Here is a 17,212-nt window from a genome sequence, read left to right as displayed (position 1 = left end):
TAATTATTATTTTTGTGCGGAGGTTACACTCGGTATATGGTTCATTTTAAAAATTTCTGTGGGGAGATTCACTGTGTAGACGTAAATGTAGAAACTTTTTGAAGGTACTACAAATCAAAACTCTTCAAAGGCGAGCAGCTACGTTTGCTACCAGTGGATTCGATCAACACGCGAGTATATGGAGATGCTTCGTGAAATCGACTGGCATTCCCTGGAGAGAAGATGGCATCGTTTTCGCGAAACACTATTTAGAGACCTGGCATTTGCAGCTGACTGCAAAACGTTTCTTTTTTCGCAGAAGGGCCGCGAACACAAGATAAGTGAAATTATTAGGGCTCGTACAGAGGAATTTAAAAAGTCGTTTTTACCCTCATTCCATTTGTGAGTGGATCAGGAACGGAAATGACTAACAGTGTAGAAGGTACCCACCGTAATGCACCATAATGTGGGTTGTGGAGTAGGAATATATATGTCAATGTAGATATGACAGAGGTCATATCTTGGAGAATTTGCCAAGAACAACGAAAATTATTTCCCTAATCTATTCTTTCAGACATATTTAATAAAATGGATTCGTGTGTAGAAAACACTGAGGGAAACGAATAGTTCATCATCCTAAGATTCTTGTAGCGGGCATTTTCGTAGCAGTGGTACTTATGATGGAAATGCTTTTTTGAATGGTGCATATGAATTTTGTTCAAACTTAAAGCCGCGTTTCGATACTTTAACAATGCATACTCAGTGGGTTGCCAGGTATATTACAATATTTATTTGTTCCTTATACACCGTTTTTTTTATTTAAATCGGTTCACGTAAATATAAATTATCCTAAGGACAAACACACGCACCCATGCCCGAGGAAGGACTCGAACCTCCGCCGGGACCAGCCACACAGTCCATGAATGCAGTGCTCTAGACCGCTCGGCTAATCCCGCGCGGCAAATGAAAATGTACTTACAGTAAAATCCTAATTCATTATCTGAAGATCATGCAGTTTTCTCCCATGCGGAAAATCAGACTGAAAGTAGGACTTTTTCATGTTTAGTCACTGAAATTTCGTAACATTACATTAGTTACATAGTTATTTCCAGTGTCTAATGTATCATTTGTTTTCTGTAAGCGATCTGAAATTTTTATATTACAGGTTTTTATTTTTTCTGTCCATTGCTTGGGATACAATTCTCTTAAATTGTTGTGCTAAAGTTCAGTGGCTTCTCCCAAACTTTTAAGGTCTGATACGTTTGTTGACTCCGGTGTCGAATGTTCTACCGGTACACCCAATACAGAGGAACATATATAGGACAAGCCACTAAACTTTTGCACAATATTTAAGAAAAATTAATTTTATGTCATCGGCAATTGAGAAAGGCACGAATTTAGTTATAATAATTGATGAAAGAGACCTGACAACTACACAAGGTAACCACCACGCATACAAAAATAAATGCAGAAAAGCAATTACTGTTGAATGACCAAGTGTGTATGACAAGCAGCTGCAGTTCACAGTTTAACTGTTTAGGTAGTAGATAAACATCGCATTATAATATGCATAAATAAATTAATATGCAGAAAGAAAACAAGTAAAAACACAACAATATCAGGAAACTTGGCATCACTTACAGAAACACATGACAAACTAGATACCGAAAGTAACAGTAACACTAAGGTAGGTTACAAAAAGGCAGTGACTCAACATGAAAAAGGGCGACTTGCAATCGGTTTTTCCAAATGGGAGAGAAGTGCATGATCTTCAAGTAATAAACTAGACATTTTACTGTGAGTACCCTTTTATTTGACTGTAATATATTTACATGAACAGCTTGATGTCTGAGAACCAATATGTGAAAACGAAAAATCATGTTCATTTCTGAGGCAGCCATTGAGCTCGCCTTTTTGAAAAGACGAAATGCGTCTGTAGGCATAAATAATACTTAGGTATGGAATACAAAAAGACTTTTCGTTGCTATCTAGTATAGCCCCTTAGATTCACTTCGAAGTTCAGCTTAAACAACAGCTTGTTAAGCATAAACAAAATGTCGAAAAAGTCTCCTGTGAAACAGGAGGAATAGCTACTACTTTGTTCAAATTTTCAGATTCAGTCTATTAATTAATTGATTTCCTGTCATGAAATTAAATTAATCGCTTGAGCTTCAAAGACATTGTCCACAGCTCGTGGTCGTGCGGTAGCGTTCTCGCTTCCCACGCCCGGGTTCCCGGGTTCGATTCCCGGCGGGGTCAGGGATTTTCTCTGCCTCGTGATGACTGCTTGTTATGTGATGTCATTAGGTTAGTTAGGTTTAAGTAGTTCTAGGGGACTGATGACCATAGATGTTAAGTCCCATAGTGCTCAGAGCCATTTGAACCATTTTTTTTTCAAAGACATTAATCAGTAATAGCTGGTAATATTCAATCTCTTTAATAGTTCTGGACGCTACTCAGCAACAAGGGGCTTGGGACAACCTGCTGATAATATCATTTTCTCGAAACTCATTTCCTTATTATTTTTCGAGTCATCAGTCTTCCGACCGGTTCGACGTGATCCGCCACGAATTTCTCTAGTGCCATCTTCTCCGCCTCAGAGTAGCAACTTCACCCTGCATCATCAATTATTTGTTTGACATATTTCAATCTCTGTCCTCACGCGCCGTTTTACCCTTTAGAGCTCCCTCTAGAACCACGCAAGTTATTCCTTCGTGTCATCACGCATGTCCTATCTTCGTATCCCCTCTTGTTGTAAGTGTTGTCTAAACGCTTCTTTCTTCGACGATTCTGTGAAGAAGCTACCTCATCCCTTATTAGTTCATATACCATTCAACATTGGTCTATGAAACCACACCTCAAATGCTTCGATCCTCTTCTTTTCTTGTTTTCCCACAGTCCATGATCCACTACGTAGAACGCTGTCCTCCAAACCTTGCAGCCTGAGAAATTTTTCCTCAGATCAATGCCAAAGTGTGATACTAGCAGAGTTCATTTGACTAGAAATGTTCACTTTTCCTGTGCTAATCTGTTCTTATGTAGGTAAAAGTATTTCTTACTTCATTTTAATTCGTGGTCCAGCAATTTTCAAATAACGTTTACAGCTGACCTAATTTCTGTTACTCCTAATTACTTTCGATTTTCTTCCGTTTATTTTCAATCCATAAAAAATTGGCTCTGAGCGCTATGGGACTTAACATCTGAGGTCATCAGTCCCCTAAAAGTTAGAACTACTTAAACCTAACTAACCTAAGGACATCACACACATCCATGCCCGGGGCGGGATTCGAACCTACGACCGTAGCAGCAGCGCGGTCCGAGACTGTAGCGTCTAGAACAGCTCGGCCACTCCGGCCGGCTTCAATCCATATTTCTGTACTTATTAGACAGTTCACTCCTTACAAAACGTCCCGCAATACTTTTTTATTTTCACTGAGGATAGTTGATAGTTTCAACGAGTATGTTTTAATTTTTCTTGAGTCTTGTTTCCGTTATCTATCGCTACATCAGAGCAGCCTCTCTGGAGCTCTTGCGTTTCCGAGAGGCAAACTGATAGTCGTCTAACTGATCCTCAACTTTTATTCCTTCCTTCTGTATACCGTCTTGCCAGCAGCTTTAATGTATGAGCTGTTAATATAGTTCCGATAGTACTCATAGATACTGCCTACAGGAAAATTAAAGAGACCTTTGGAGATAAGAGAACCACTTGTATGAACATCACGAGCTCAGATGGAAACCAAGTTCTAAGCAAAGAAGGGAAAGCAGAAAGGTGGAAGGAGTATATAGAGGGTCTATACAAGGGCGATGTACTTGAGGACAATATTATGGAAATGGAAGAGGATGTAGATGAAGATGAAATGGGAGATACGATACTGCGTGAAGAGTTTGACAGAGCACTGAAAGACCTGAGTCGAAACAAGGCCCCCGGAGTAGACAACATTCCATTGGAACTACTGACGGCCTTGGGAGAGCCAGTCCTGACGAAACTCTACCATCTGGTGAGCAAGATGTATGAAACAGGTGAAATACCCTCAGACTTCAAGAAGAATATAATAATTCCAATCCCAAAGACAGCAGGTGTTGATAGATGTGAAAAGTACCGAACAATCAGTTTAATAAGCCACAGCTGCAAAATACTAACGCGAATTCTTTACAGACGAATGGAAATACTGGTAGAAGCCGACCTCGGGGAAGATCAGTTTGGATTCCGTAGAAATGTTGGAACACGTGAGGCAATACTGACCTTACGACTTATCTTAGAAGAAAGATTAAGAAAAGGCAAACCTACGTTTCTAGCATTTGTAGACTTAGAGAAAGCTTTTGACAATGTTGACTGGAATACTCTCTTTCAAATTCTAAAGGTGGCAGGGGTAAAATACAGGGAGAGAAAGGCTATTTACAATTTGTACAGAAACCAGATGGCAGTTATAAGGGTCGAAGAGTATGAAAGGGAAGCAGTGGTTGGGAAGGGAGTAAGACAGGGTTGTAGCCTCTCCCCGATGTTATTCAATCTGTGTATTGAGCAAGCAGTAAAGGAAACAAAAGAATAATTCGGAGTAGGTATTAAAATCCATGGAGAAGAAATAAAATCTTTGAGGTTCGCCGATGACATTGTAATTCTGTCAGAGGCAGCAAAGGACTTGGAAGAGCAGTTGAACGGAATGGATGGTGTCTTGAAGTGAGGATATAAGATGAACATCAACAAAAGCAAAACGAGGATAATGGAATGTAGTCGAATTAAGTCGGGTGAGGTTGAGGGTATTACATTAGGAAATGAGACACTTAAAGTAGTAAAGGAGTTTTGCTATTTGGGGAGCAAAATAACTGATGATGGTCGAAGTAGAGAGGATATAAAATGTAGACTGGCAATGGCAAGGAAAGCGTTTCTGAAGAAGAGAAATTTGTTAACATCGAGTATAGATTTAAGTGTCAGGAAGTCATTTCTGAAAGTATTTGTGTGGAGTGTAGCCATGTATGGAAGTGAAACATGGACGGTAAATAGTTTGGACAAGAAGAGAATAGAATCTTTCGAAATGTGGTGCTACAGAAGAATGCTGAAGATTAGATGGGTAGATCACATAACTAATGAGGAAGTATTGAATAGAATTGGGGAGAAGAGAAGTTTGTGGCACAACTTAACCAGAAGAAGGGAGCGGTTGGTAGGACATGTTCTGAGGCATCAAGGGATCACCAGTTTAGTATTGGAGGGCAGCGTGGAGGATAAAAATCGTAGGGGGAGACCAAGAGATGAATACACTAAGCAGATTCAGAAAGATGTAGGTTGCAGTAGGTACTGGGAGATGAAGAAGCTAGCACAGGATAGAGTAGCATGGAGAGCTGCATCAAACCAGTCTCAGGACTGAAGACCACAACAACAACAACAACAAGTACTCACACATAACAGGCCTTGCTATCTTCGGCATGGTGTGGACTAACTTTACCCGAAAGACTGATGGTATGTCTCCAGTCTCTAAGATGCCACTTACCCCAATGATTTCATAAATTCTGAATGAATATTGTCTATACCAACTAATTGTAACTGGAAGTCTTCCAAGCTCTTTTAAACTCTGACTCTAACATTGGGTCCTCTTGGTTCAAATGGCTCTGAGCACTATGGGACTCGTCTGAGGTCATCAGTCCCCTAGAACTTAGAACTACTTACACCTAACTAACCTAAGGACATCACACACATTCATGCCTGAGGCGGGATTCGAACCTTCGACCGTAGCGGTCACGCGGTTCAAGACTGTAGCGCCTTGAACCGCTCGGCCACCGCGGCCGGCTTTATCTTCTTCGTCCTCAACATCAACTCTCATTTCTTCCTCAATCATGTTCAAAAGTCCTGTCCATCGTGAAGGCATTCAGTGTACTTTTTCAATCCATTCGCTCTCTCCCCTGTACTTAACAGTGGAAACCTCCGAACGTTCATAACGTTGACTTACATATAATTTCGCTGAGGGTTATTTAGACTTTTTTACATGCTGAATCGGTTCTTCCGTCGACTATTTACGTTTCAATATCTTCACAGTTTTTCTGTCGACATTTCACCTTAGCTTTCGTGCCCTTTCTATTTATTTGATTCCTAAGTGACTTACATTTGTGTGTATCTGAATTTCCCTGAACATTTTTGTACTTACTTTTTCATCGATCAGTTGAAGAATTACTTGTGTTACGATAGTTTTCTTAGCAGGTACGTTCCCTGCACCTACGTTTGTCCGTCCAACTTGTCTGGTTGCTCTTGTCAGAGCACTCCTGCTCAACTGAAATGCCTACAGTAATACAGACAAAATATAATAACCGCAACCACACATCTCAAAAATGTGTTCATAAAACTGTTTGGAATGTTTTATACAATGTTTGCGAAGTACTTTATAAAGGTATCTGGTAACTGAAGCGTAGCCGGCCATACTGAACGCACAGCAAGTTTGACACGGGCGCTGGAGCAGAATAGCTGGCCTCATTAAACACCGGTCTGCCCCGAGAACCTCGCCCCCGAACTATGCCGCAGATGTTCCGCGAGTTAACCGATTTCACGGGGAACGCAAAGCGCGCTGCATTATTTAATGGAACTTCTACATCGTAAATTCAATTTAACTACCTCCGCTCGCAACCTGCGCAACAGGTAATAATTAATTCGCACAGCCGAGTGCGGCTACCTCTTTGCCAGACTCTGCCGCGAAGAAAAATCCCACTGTGCGATCCCGAAATACGTGGAGTGGATGGTTGCCGATTCGTAGTCACGCCAAATGGGAAGCCGCGAATCTGGAAACCACGACAGAACAGGTACGCAGTAATTTTTTTATGGAGTACCTGCTACGAACTTTACTCGTTGGCAACTATTTCGTGGGAAACTCCTAGTTGCTCATTAGACATTTCGTTTATGGAGTCGATTGACGCCTGACGTTCAATTTAACGCACTGATTCATCACAGTCTGCATTCAGTCGTATGTGTACCAATATTATGTTTCTTTTTCATTAGATTTGAGGAGGTACTGTAGAACTCTTCTTCAGTTACCAATATTCACAATTTTTGGCGTAATACTGAAAATTCGCGTTTGAGATCACATACAGACAACAGTGGAGTTTAGATTCAAGCAGATCTCGCTATGCGTCGCAGTACAGTTTTTGATAAGTAACACGCGAAATTTTGTGCCAGAACCAGGATTCGAAACTGCATTTGCAATTTTTCAGCTGTGAGCTTCAGAGACCTCAGCATCGTATATCGTTCGTTGCTCTACATATATAGATAGCATAATGCCCTCTAGCAACGCGTGCAATTAGCAAATTAACTGACCGAAGTTTTTGTTTTTCAGTTAGCCCCTTTGATATTGAAAAGTTGGAGGCACATGCAGAATGAAGAGCAAAATGAAACCTGCTGTGATGTGTTTTCGTCTGCACTGTATATTAGCTGAAATGCGTGTAAACTGGAGACGCGTTTAGTCAGATGAACAAATGTGCCGAAAATTTTCACGTTTTAGCTTCGGCCGAAGGGAAGTTGTAACTTGCAGACATGTGCTACATAAAGGAAAAAAATAATAAATTTCGTGTATTTTCACCTGTAGCTGTATATTTACTGATCTGCATGTAGGCTGTAAGTAGGTATGTTAAGACTTTTAGTGTCAGTTCGATGTGAATTAGATACCGGCAAAATGTTGTCACATTATGAAAATAAGACATAGCTGTTATACATGTAGATTACTCATCTTGCTTCTACCACACTGTTTCACCTGTTGTCTGATCATTAGTATTACCCCTTTTTCTTCTTATAATTTCATTTTTGTGCTTTAAGTTTGACTTAAAATCATTTTTGTAAATAGGTAGTGGAAAACTCGTAGTCTTATACGACTTCAGTCTTGCTTTTGCTAGGGGCCAGACCTCCAGCCGTCACGTATCACTGGTTGTGATTTCAGAGATCACCACGCTTGAAGTAGGGAAAAGCGTTGTGGCAGTCAGTGTAAGGACCGATGAATATCACTTGCTAGCTCCAAGACGCACTGCACGCAAATAATTTTCTACCTATCGATTCAATGCAGCATTTGATGTACAACAGCCATACGTTGTTTTCCACAGAGATAGACAGCGAAATCTTTCAAAGAACGCAAAAATAAAGAAGTTACAGCCGATATCGAAAATATGGGCCTTTCTGTGCATGAGAAGCAGGATGTGCTAAGGGAACGGTCGTGCAATGGCGACAAGCGGACGATGATGCCATCAGGGTTAGTGTGTGTGTGTGTGTGTGTGTGTGTGTGTGTGTGTGTGTGTGTGTGTGTGTATGTGTGTGTGTGTGTGCGTGTGTGGCTTGATTTGGTAGGCAAAGTATACGATCAAGTGGCTGCGTCACATATAGTGCCGATTTCACTATGAGCAAGAACATAACTAAAGATACAAAAAAATAGCAGTGATCTTGACCACTGGGTGACACAGTTTTTCTCAGCTTCCGAAAAACCAAATGGGTCTAAGTTACTTGTCGCTACCCGGCGCACAGATAACTGACAATTTTTTTAAAAATAAATTGAAAAACTGTATTTACAATTCTTTTTGCAATAGAAAATTCAAATAAGATATTGCAGCGAAAGTCTCCAAAATAGTGCGAGCAACTCGTTTGACACTGAAATAACTATGCCGCACCGAAGCCTTTCGACCTACCTTTTAAAATAAGTACTTTATTTCTGTTTTCATGTGGAAGGCTATTGGAAATGAAACCCGACGAGTGGTGCACAATTAATATTTTTGTCGTCTTCAGTCCAGAGACTGGTTTGATGCAGCTCTCCATGCTACTTTATCCTGTGAAAGCCTCTTCATCTCCAAATAACTACTGCAACCTACATCCTTCTGAATCTGCTTATTGTATTCATCTCTTGGTCTCCCTCTACGACTTTTACCATCCACTCTTCCCTCCAATACTAAACTGGTGGTCCCCTGATGCCTTATAGCGTCTCTTACCAACCAACCCTTTCTTCTAGTCAAGTTATGCCACAAATTCCTCTTCTCCCCAGTTATTCATACAATATTTAAGGTAGTATTACCCAAGTCCTGTCCTGTCAGTTCCGCACTTGGTTTCATCCCCAGAACTATAAACACATTGTCAAATGTGCTGTGGGTCCGTCGTCTGACTTTGCATGTTATTGAAGGACGATTGCTTTCAATAAGACGAAGTTCTAAGAAGAACATGTGCCACACTGATTCGATATATATGGATCAGGTACACCTGGCGATGAGTACAGATGCCTTGAAATTCGTTTTATAAGAAAATGTAGTCCATTTACTTACTGTCTAAGGCAACTTCATTGTTACTAGTTTTTGTATCTCATATACAACAGAACCCAAGTGCGCCCTTACTCGGGGCAAGTCCCGTCCCCTCCTTATTTGCAGGGAAAAATATAGTGTCATCAGTTGTTTTATTTCAAGGAAATTACTCAAAAGTCGGTCTTATGCAGATTTTTAACAGGGTTGGAAGTGGCACTACTTTTTGCGTACGTTAATCACTATGCCATCCGTCTTCTAAAATTTTTAAAGTAACCGACAGCTCCAGGCCTAACACCCCACCACCATCCCTAGAGACTATCGTATGGGTGCACTTGACTGGTCGATCGTTGATTCTTACAGTTTGGCTCGCGTCAGAGTCGTACGATAAAGCGCGTTCATGAATCCGATTGTAGTGTGACTCTGAGGTGTCCTGGAAACGTGCTTAAAGGAACCCTCCAGCTTCCGACATATCTGCACTCTGAGTGAGACCAGGGAGGGATTTGGGGGGGGGGAGGTGTGCTTATTTTTGATTAGCACTGTAAGTGGGCAGCCTTTACTTGTGTGTGAGTGTGAGAGAGAGACAGATACCGTAAATACAAACCTGGGAATGTGAACTGATAGCCTAAATGTGTTAGTGAGCTCAAAGCCACATTACTTACATGAAACTGAGAAGAATCCTGTGCGTGTGAAAATCGATGTCATTCATTGGCAAATAAATAAACAAACCAATAATTTCACGCTCAGTGGACTTGATCAGTGCGAACTGTTTTAAAGAAACGTAACTGTATTACAAACGGTATTGTCGACCTGTGTAAGAATGTAACCTGAAACACACGAAAATTTCTGCACTGACAAATGGCCCTGGTAAAATAAAATGACGGAGCCTACATTGCGCAAAAGAAACGAAACAAACACGTATTTTGAAGCTCACCTGCAAAATTAAGTACTGGCAGAAACAGCAACTCAGGAAGACCCAGTAACTGCTAAAAAAACCTACTAAAACTAGCTACAGTTGTTCCAGTGCAATAGGGTTCATAATCTTGACACACATGACTCAACCTTTAAGTTCTGATATTTCAGTTCGGAAGGAATAACTTCAATGGTACAGTAAATTAACTCAGAAGATCAATCGATGGAATAACTATTAAAAACACGCCTGTGACGAGGGTGAAATGGACGAACAGTACATGTCTACAAAAATAAAATTAAACTTTCTACCTCAACAAATAATACCTTGTTCTTCATTTCAAAATCTTTTCCTGTCCGCATGCTATCCAATCATTGTTCTGAATCATCATCCCTTCTCTTAATAAATCTGCAACTGATATAGTACCAAAAGAGTGTCCATGCATTACACTGTACACTCAACGAATGCCCGGCCGCTTCACACCACAGCTATCCGCTACTGACTGTCAAAGCTTCTTAGACTCCACAGTGCTGCCATCGACGACGCAGACAGTGTTGCCTAACAGCTGTTTCTCTGACCACAATTTTTAAAATATATCATTTTGCGTTGGAAACATCAACACATCCGATAACATCATCAAAAAGTAGCCATCTTACAGCTCTCAAAGCTGCAACAGTATTGCGAAAATTAATATCACAACTAATTTTGGAACAATAAAGCTCGATTAACTGGTCATCAAACTTCTCCTCCTCATTGTTATGTCAAGCTCCTCACACAATAGACGTGGGTGGGCTGTCAGCGGTACAATACTCTGCTCTTCATCCGAGAGCAATCTTAAAAATACAACACAGATGAGAGAAAAATATGAGGGCTGTTGTTCGTTTTAATCTTAAAAAGATTAAAGACGAACAGCTAAAAGAAGGAAAATATCTATAGTTTCAAAAACTCAGTTGCAATGTCGTGATATTCTCCTATAGAAAAAGCGCTGGAACACTGCACTTCCACTTGAAATCTAAAGGACCTGTACTGAATGAGAAGTGTTGTGGAAGGAGAGCATATATTCCATAAAGTTGAAAGGTGTGAGTCGAAAGATAGTAGTGTGTTTGATAGAAAAAGTATGGAGTTAAGACAGAGGAACTACAATAATCAAAAATTTAACGATAACAATGATGGCTAAATTGAAAAAGTTTTAAGCTCAATAATTTTTCAATAATGAATATGTCAATGTTTTTTCTACGTATCAAAAATAGAAAACGTATGAAAAGACTCTTAATTTGGCGTTTTTAGGTACTTGATACTGTGATATGTCGTACCAATCATGATCGATGAGGCGGTCCTCGAGAAAATTTTGTTGGAAACCCCTGGTGTAGAAGATGCGTGAGTGAGAAGGTAAACGGATGCGGCAAGCGAAAGACGGTGCGTGTCGTTGGAGGAATTGGAGGGACTTATAGAACACTGGTGGGTGGAGGTCCGTGCTAACTTTAACAGCCCTGGTAGCTGAGCGGTAGCCGGCGCGGTAGCTCAGAGTGTTCGGTCAGAGAGCCGGTTGGCCTCTGTAATAAAAAACTGAATTGAAGGATCAACCACCGAACTTGAACAGGATGTCTTGCGACGTCCGCAACGACCAAACAAAAAAAAAAAGTGGTCAGCGCGACGGACTGTCAATCCTAAGGGCCCGGGGTCGATTCCCGGCTGGGTCGGAGATTTTCTCCGCTCAGGGACTGGGTGTCGTGTTGTCCTAATTATCATCATTTCATCCTCATCGACGAAGTGGCGTCAGATCGAAGGACTTGCATGGAGGATGCTAAGTTCACCGGACTTGGATACGATGTGACGTCATTATGACGTATCGAAAACGATAGAAACCGTATATCGACTATTCGACTTTTGTGAACTTTCGAGAGGTTGTGACAGGGTAGCGCTGTGCTCTGCGCCATTCGTTTAAATGTGTTTTGCGTTCCTTGCGTTTAAATCGTGTATTGTACTGTGTGTGTGTCCTGTGCGTTGTTTTTCGTTGCTCGTCTCTAATTATGTGGTCAGCATTCGAGAGACTAATGAGAGAAAAGCTGAAAAGAGTTCAGCATCGATGACGACGGGCAATTGCGTGGTTATTGTGAATCTCAAGCAGAAATTGATGTACTTCTGACCCAGCTGAAGTGCGTCGGTTATTCGTACTCGGTGAAGCACTCAGCAGCCAAAATCTTTAGATGCGTCAAGACACTAACCTTTCGTTAAGATTACATTGAGAAATCCACTTCTCCTCGTATTTCATCTCCGGTCGACGATTTTTCTTCAACAATGCCTCATATTTTTCTTTTTAAGTTCGAAATTCAATCATTCTACACACCAGTCATTACTGGACACTAAGGTACTTGTCTCTGCGGTCCGAGTGTAAAATTACTTGGAATTATGGTTGATAAAAGACTATCTTGGGATGGACATATAAATTACTTAACTAACAAACTTGCACGAGTTCTCTTTCAGCTATATAAATTAAGAAAAAAAAGTCAGCAAGAGTATGCTGCTACAATCTAATATGTACTGACAAGACCAATTCGATGAAACCATACTAAAATATTGATAATAAATAAATATTATTTTCGGCGTAAGGATTCAATACAACAATCACACAATCTAATCTGGTCTGGACATAAGAAGACTTCACTTTTTTACGAAACGTGTTGTCCGTGGTGTTTTCAAGGCCACGGTCAGGAATATTTCTATTAATATCCAGCTCTTTTATTTCGGCGAAATACATATACGCTGCCACACTGAGCTGTTATAAGAATCGAACGTGTCAAAACAAACCACTAGCTGACGACAGTTTAGAATCTCGAACGTTCGTAAATGTCGATAGGTGTGTTAATCGACTAAAGCGTATATACGTCATAATGACGTCACATTATATCCAGGTTGGGTGAACTTAGCATCCTCCGACTTGCATCAGGCGAGCGGTCTACCCGACGGGAGGCCCTCGTCACACGCCATTTCATTTTAACATCAGCTGGCGGCTTGTCCTGGATAGACGGAGCTTCTCTGTTACTGAAAAAAACCCTCGATGTGTGCAGTGGTCGATGCTCAACAAGCCTGAATACGCCACAATTCCAGTGTGCAAAGTGTAGAAAGGGTAATTTACAGGAGAATCAGCTTCAAAATTTTTGCGATGCTCCTATTAAATATTTGGCGGGCGCCGACGCGAGCGCCTCGGCGTGGCGCCCGCAGGAGTGAGCGGCTGGTAGTTGGGCGTGCGGCCGGCAGGTTCGCGACCTCCGCCGGCGGCGCGGCGGCAGCGAGCGGCGGCCACGGGCGCCGCGGCGAGGGGCTGCGGTGCGCGCGCATCCCCGGCTCACATGTGTCCCGGCGCGGCGCGGCCGGCGGGGGCGCTCAGTCGCGATCCAGCACAGCCATGCGCCGGTGGTGGGCCGCCGCCTAGGGCGCAGCGTCCAGTAGTCGAGGCGACACGAGTCGAGTCGAGCGTGTGGCGCGCAACCGTCGGCACAGCCGGCGACCCTCACCCGCCGCTCCATCTCCGTCTGGCATCCTCCGATGTTGTGACTCGAGTGTCTTGTGCGTGCTTGCTCAGACGTCCTTAACTTTCGAAGCTCTCTCATCAGTCGGCACTAGCTTCAGACGCGTTTCGTGTACATAGTCGATTTGCTGCAACCGTCACAAGGAGTGTGGTAACACGAACGTAGCTGAGACACCTCGCAGATTCTCTTACTTTCTCTCTTTCTCTGTCTCACTCGTTCAATAAACACTCAGGGACGAGAAGAGAAAAAGATCGAGCTGACAACTCGTTCCCTTCTGTCTGCGTGTGAATCCCCTCGGAGCACCGCCATGGGAACGCCGAACTTCATCCTGGGCGCCGTCGCGTTGCTGATTTTCGCGCCGGCTTCGACACAAGGTAAGGCAGCGGTGCTTGTCAGCGGTCCCCTGTTACACAAACAGCTCGTACCTCTGCATTTCCGTCGCGAGAAAAGTGCGCTGTCACCCTTGTTTTTGAGCAGTTCGCCACTACTTTGCGTCAGGTCGAAACGACCAGACTAGGTCTCAAAGAGCAACGACACTTATATCGTAAAACGAGCAGTTGACCATGAATCCGATCAAAACGCACTGTGAGAGAAGCTAGCAACAAAGCGACGGACGAACGCTGGTGGCCGGCTCCAACGCACCGGAACACAGTGCGGACGAGTGCCCACGCACTGTGCGTGACGCTGGCCTTCATGCTCTCCAGATACGTTTACACCTTACTCCCGTCACTTCGGATTTCTATCGAATGTGTGTCATGTGTTCCTGTTAAATGAGGCATCCCTACCTTAGTACGCTTCGTGTGATCCTTTCTGCTGTAGCTTCTGTTTATTACACGCTCATCCCAAGGGACCTCAAACAATGCGAGGCAATGCCCGTCGGAGGAAATGGGACATTACGTAGCTGCCCTGGATGAGAAAGTGACAAATATCTCACCGACAGAAAAGGAAATACTCTTTAAATGACGCCACAAATGCCATGTTTCTCTTCCCGGACACCGTCTTTGAACTCGTCTATCGTTGGCGCGATCACCAAAATAGCAACAAATCTTCTAGTTTACAGATTTTGGGCCGCAAGGGGCGATCTATGATAATAGATTAGAGAACTTCTCTGCCAAGATCGCTATACCTTTATTATCGATAATCGATTCCAGTAATCAATGTTGTCATGTTCAGATCTCCGACAGACAGGTTATTGCATATTTCTTAAAATGGTATGAATTGGCACACACGTAACAGACTACAATACTGAAAAAAAGGAAGAAACTATGTACACAGTTGTTCGCCACATGCATCTATCCTATGCCACTCACAACAAAGCACGTCATTGCAACCAGAGCGCCCTGACAATTGCAATATTCTGCGTATAGCAGTATGTAGTAAGGACAACGAGGCACCTAAACATGTCCAATACGCGAAGAGATTGACCATTCGTACATTAGATGTACCATAGAACAGAATAAACATGCTGTATACCTGACCTGAATGGAAACGTGATTAACACTTCAACCACAGATCAGATGGCACTTCTACTGCCCTACTTTCTTTTCACGTGCACTACAACTGATTTCAGGTATCACTGGCGCTGACGCTATTCTCTCACTCCAGTGTATATTCACGCCTTTTTTGTCCTATTCATTGTTACAGTTCACGAATGAATTGATAATAATAACAAATCCCTTGCGAAACAGTCTTAGAGCAGAATGCAAAGTTTCCAAAAATAATAACAAATGTCAACGTGGCTAATACCTGTAATAGACTGAAGGCTTTAAGTTTGATAAAGCTATAACTCGCAGACTACGTTGTAAAATTGTAGCCTTCGTAGTGATACACGAAACCTCAAAAAAAAAAAAAAAAAAAAAAAAAAGCTCCAAACTTCTGTTTCGAATGACAAAACGACTAATTCTAAAGGAGAAAGAATGAACCATTCGCTAAATGAAACCAGAACTCTCAGACTACGTATCTTCGATCACACGTAGATGTATGTTGCTCACACTGAACGAAGAACCACCAACATTTCTACAGATATCACCACGTGTCTGCGCTCTTCATGTTACACGACGTAAATATTGGCTCGCGTGTAATACAATTTGTGTTTCCAAACACAGAGCTCACATCAGCCCCGATTCGACAACTTACCACACATGTTAAATACACATGTTGCACATTAAGTCTGCAACATCTTTGATGCCAACACGCAGAACTTACCACAATGTAGCTTTATTTTTGTCTTTCTGTTTACATGCTTACGTGCCTGGTCCCAGTACAGCGGAGCACTTACACAGTAATTTATCAAGAGCTCAGTAAGATCTTATTTTCATTCATCTCAGTCGTTGGTCCTCTTATATTTCTCCACGATTTAAATGCGCTGTGTGTCCTGGATTTAAATACGATCCTGAGAACGTTGATTCATTCGTAAGTGGTAGGCATTCGGTTAGATGAAAGAAATTTATATTTCACCAACATATTTAGTTTCGCTGAAATTTTTGATACTGTTCTTTATAAGAACAAATACGTTCATTCCTGCCGTAATTCTGTAACTAGAAGCTAGAGAATTCGGAGCTTCAGTAACAATGGACGTTGATACAATGTGTCTCCGACTTGGTAAAAATGAAATTTCAGTCATGAATCTCGTAGCCGTGATGAACGACGGAGCACCCAGATGGTTTCTAACAGCAGTACGTGGTCGAGTTACCTTCGCACAGTAAACATGGTCAAATTATGGCAATACTACGTTTCTTGATCTCTGACCAGTTTTGATCAATTTATCTTGAGAATCAGTGGTTCTGTAATATTGTCACAATTAAGTTATGACCTGAGTTTAACCGAACCGTATTCGAATCCATTTCTGTGTGTATGTATACTAGCAATTCTACCATCGAGAGCTCATCATCTTCACGGAACAATAATTGACGAAATTTTGAAACTTCATTTTTCTTTAAAATCTACTTAGAGAGTCGAACCAATACTTTATTTTCAGTTTTCATCGTAATTACGAGCTGAAAGCATTTATCTACTTAAATTTCTAGATAAAGAAAGAAAAACGCTATTGTTTGCAAGCAGGTTGTTGTAACAATGTTGCCATGCTTCTAACACTATCTACTTTCATGAAAACAAAATTGGCTTTCAGTTTATGAACGAAATTGCCTCGTTCATTAAATGTTTCACTATTAATACTACATACCTGACCTGCTGTGTAGAGCCGGCCGCGGTGACCAAGCGGTTCTAGGCGCTTCAGTCCAGAACCGCGTTGCTGCTACGGTCGCATGCCTCTGGCATGGCTGTGCGTAATGTCCTTAGGTTAGTTAGGTTTAACTAGATCTAAGTCTGGGGGACTGCTGACCTCAGATGTTAAGTCCCATAGTGCTTAGAGCCATTTGAACCATTTTTGATGTGTAGAGTGCTTAGTCCGCAAAGTTTTGCATTCGTACCGTATATTTACTATGATATTCGGCACGCTTATCACGTAGAACTCTTGTTTCGACAACAAAATTCGGGGAGTACTTAAGGGACGTTGGCAGTAATCTTAAAATGGTTTGCTTCTGTTTTCGTA

This window comes from Schistocerca cancellata, chromosome 6 (assembly GCF_023864275.1).
Source record: "Schistocerca cancellata isolate TAMUIC-IGC-003103 chromosome 6, iqSchCanc2.1, whole genome shotgun sequence".
NCBI classification, from domain to species: Eukaryota; Metazoa; Arthropoda; class Insecta; order Orthoptera; family Acrididae; genus Schistocerca; species Schistocerca cancellata.
Note: the sequence above shows the minus strand (reverse complement) of the source record.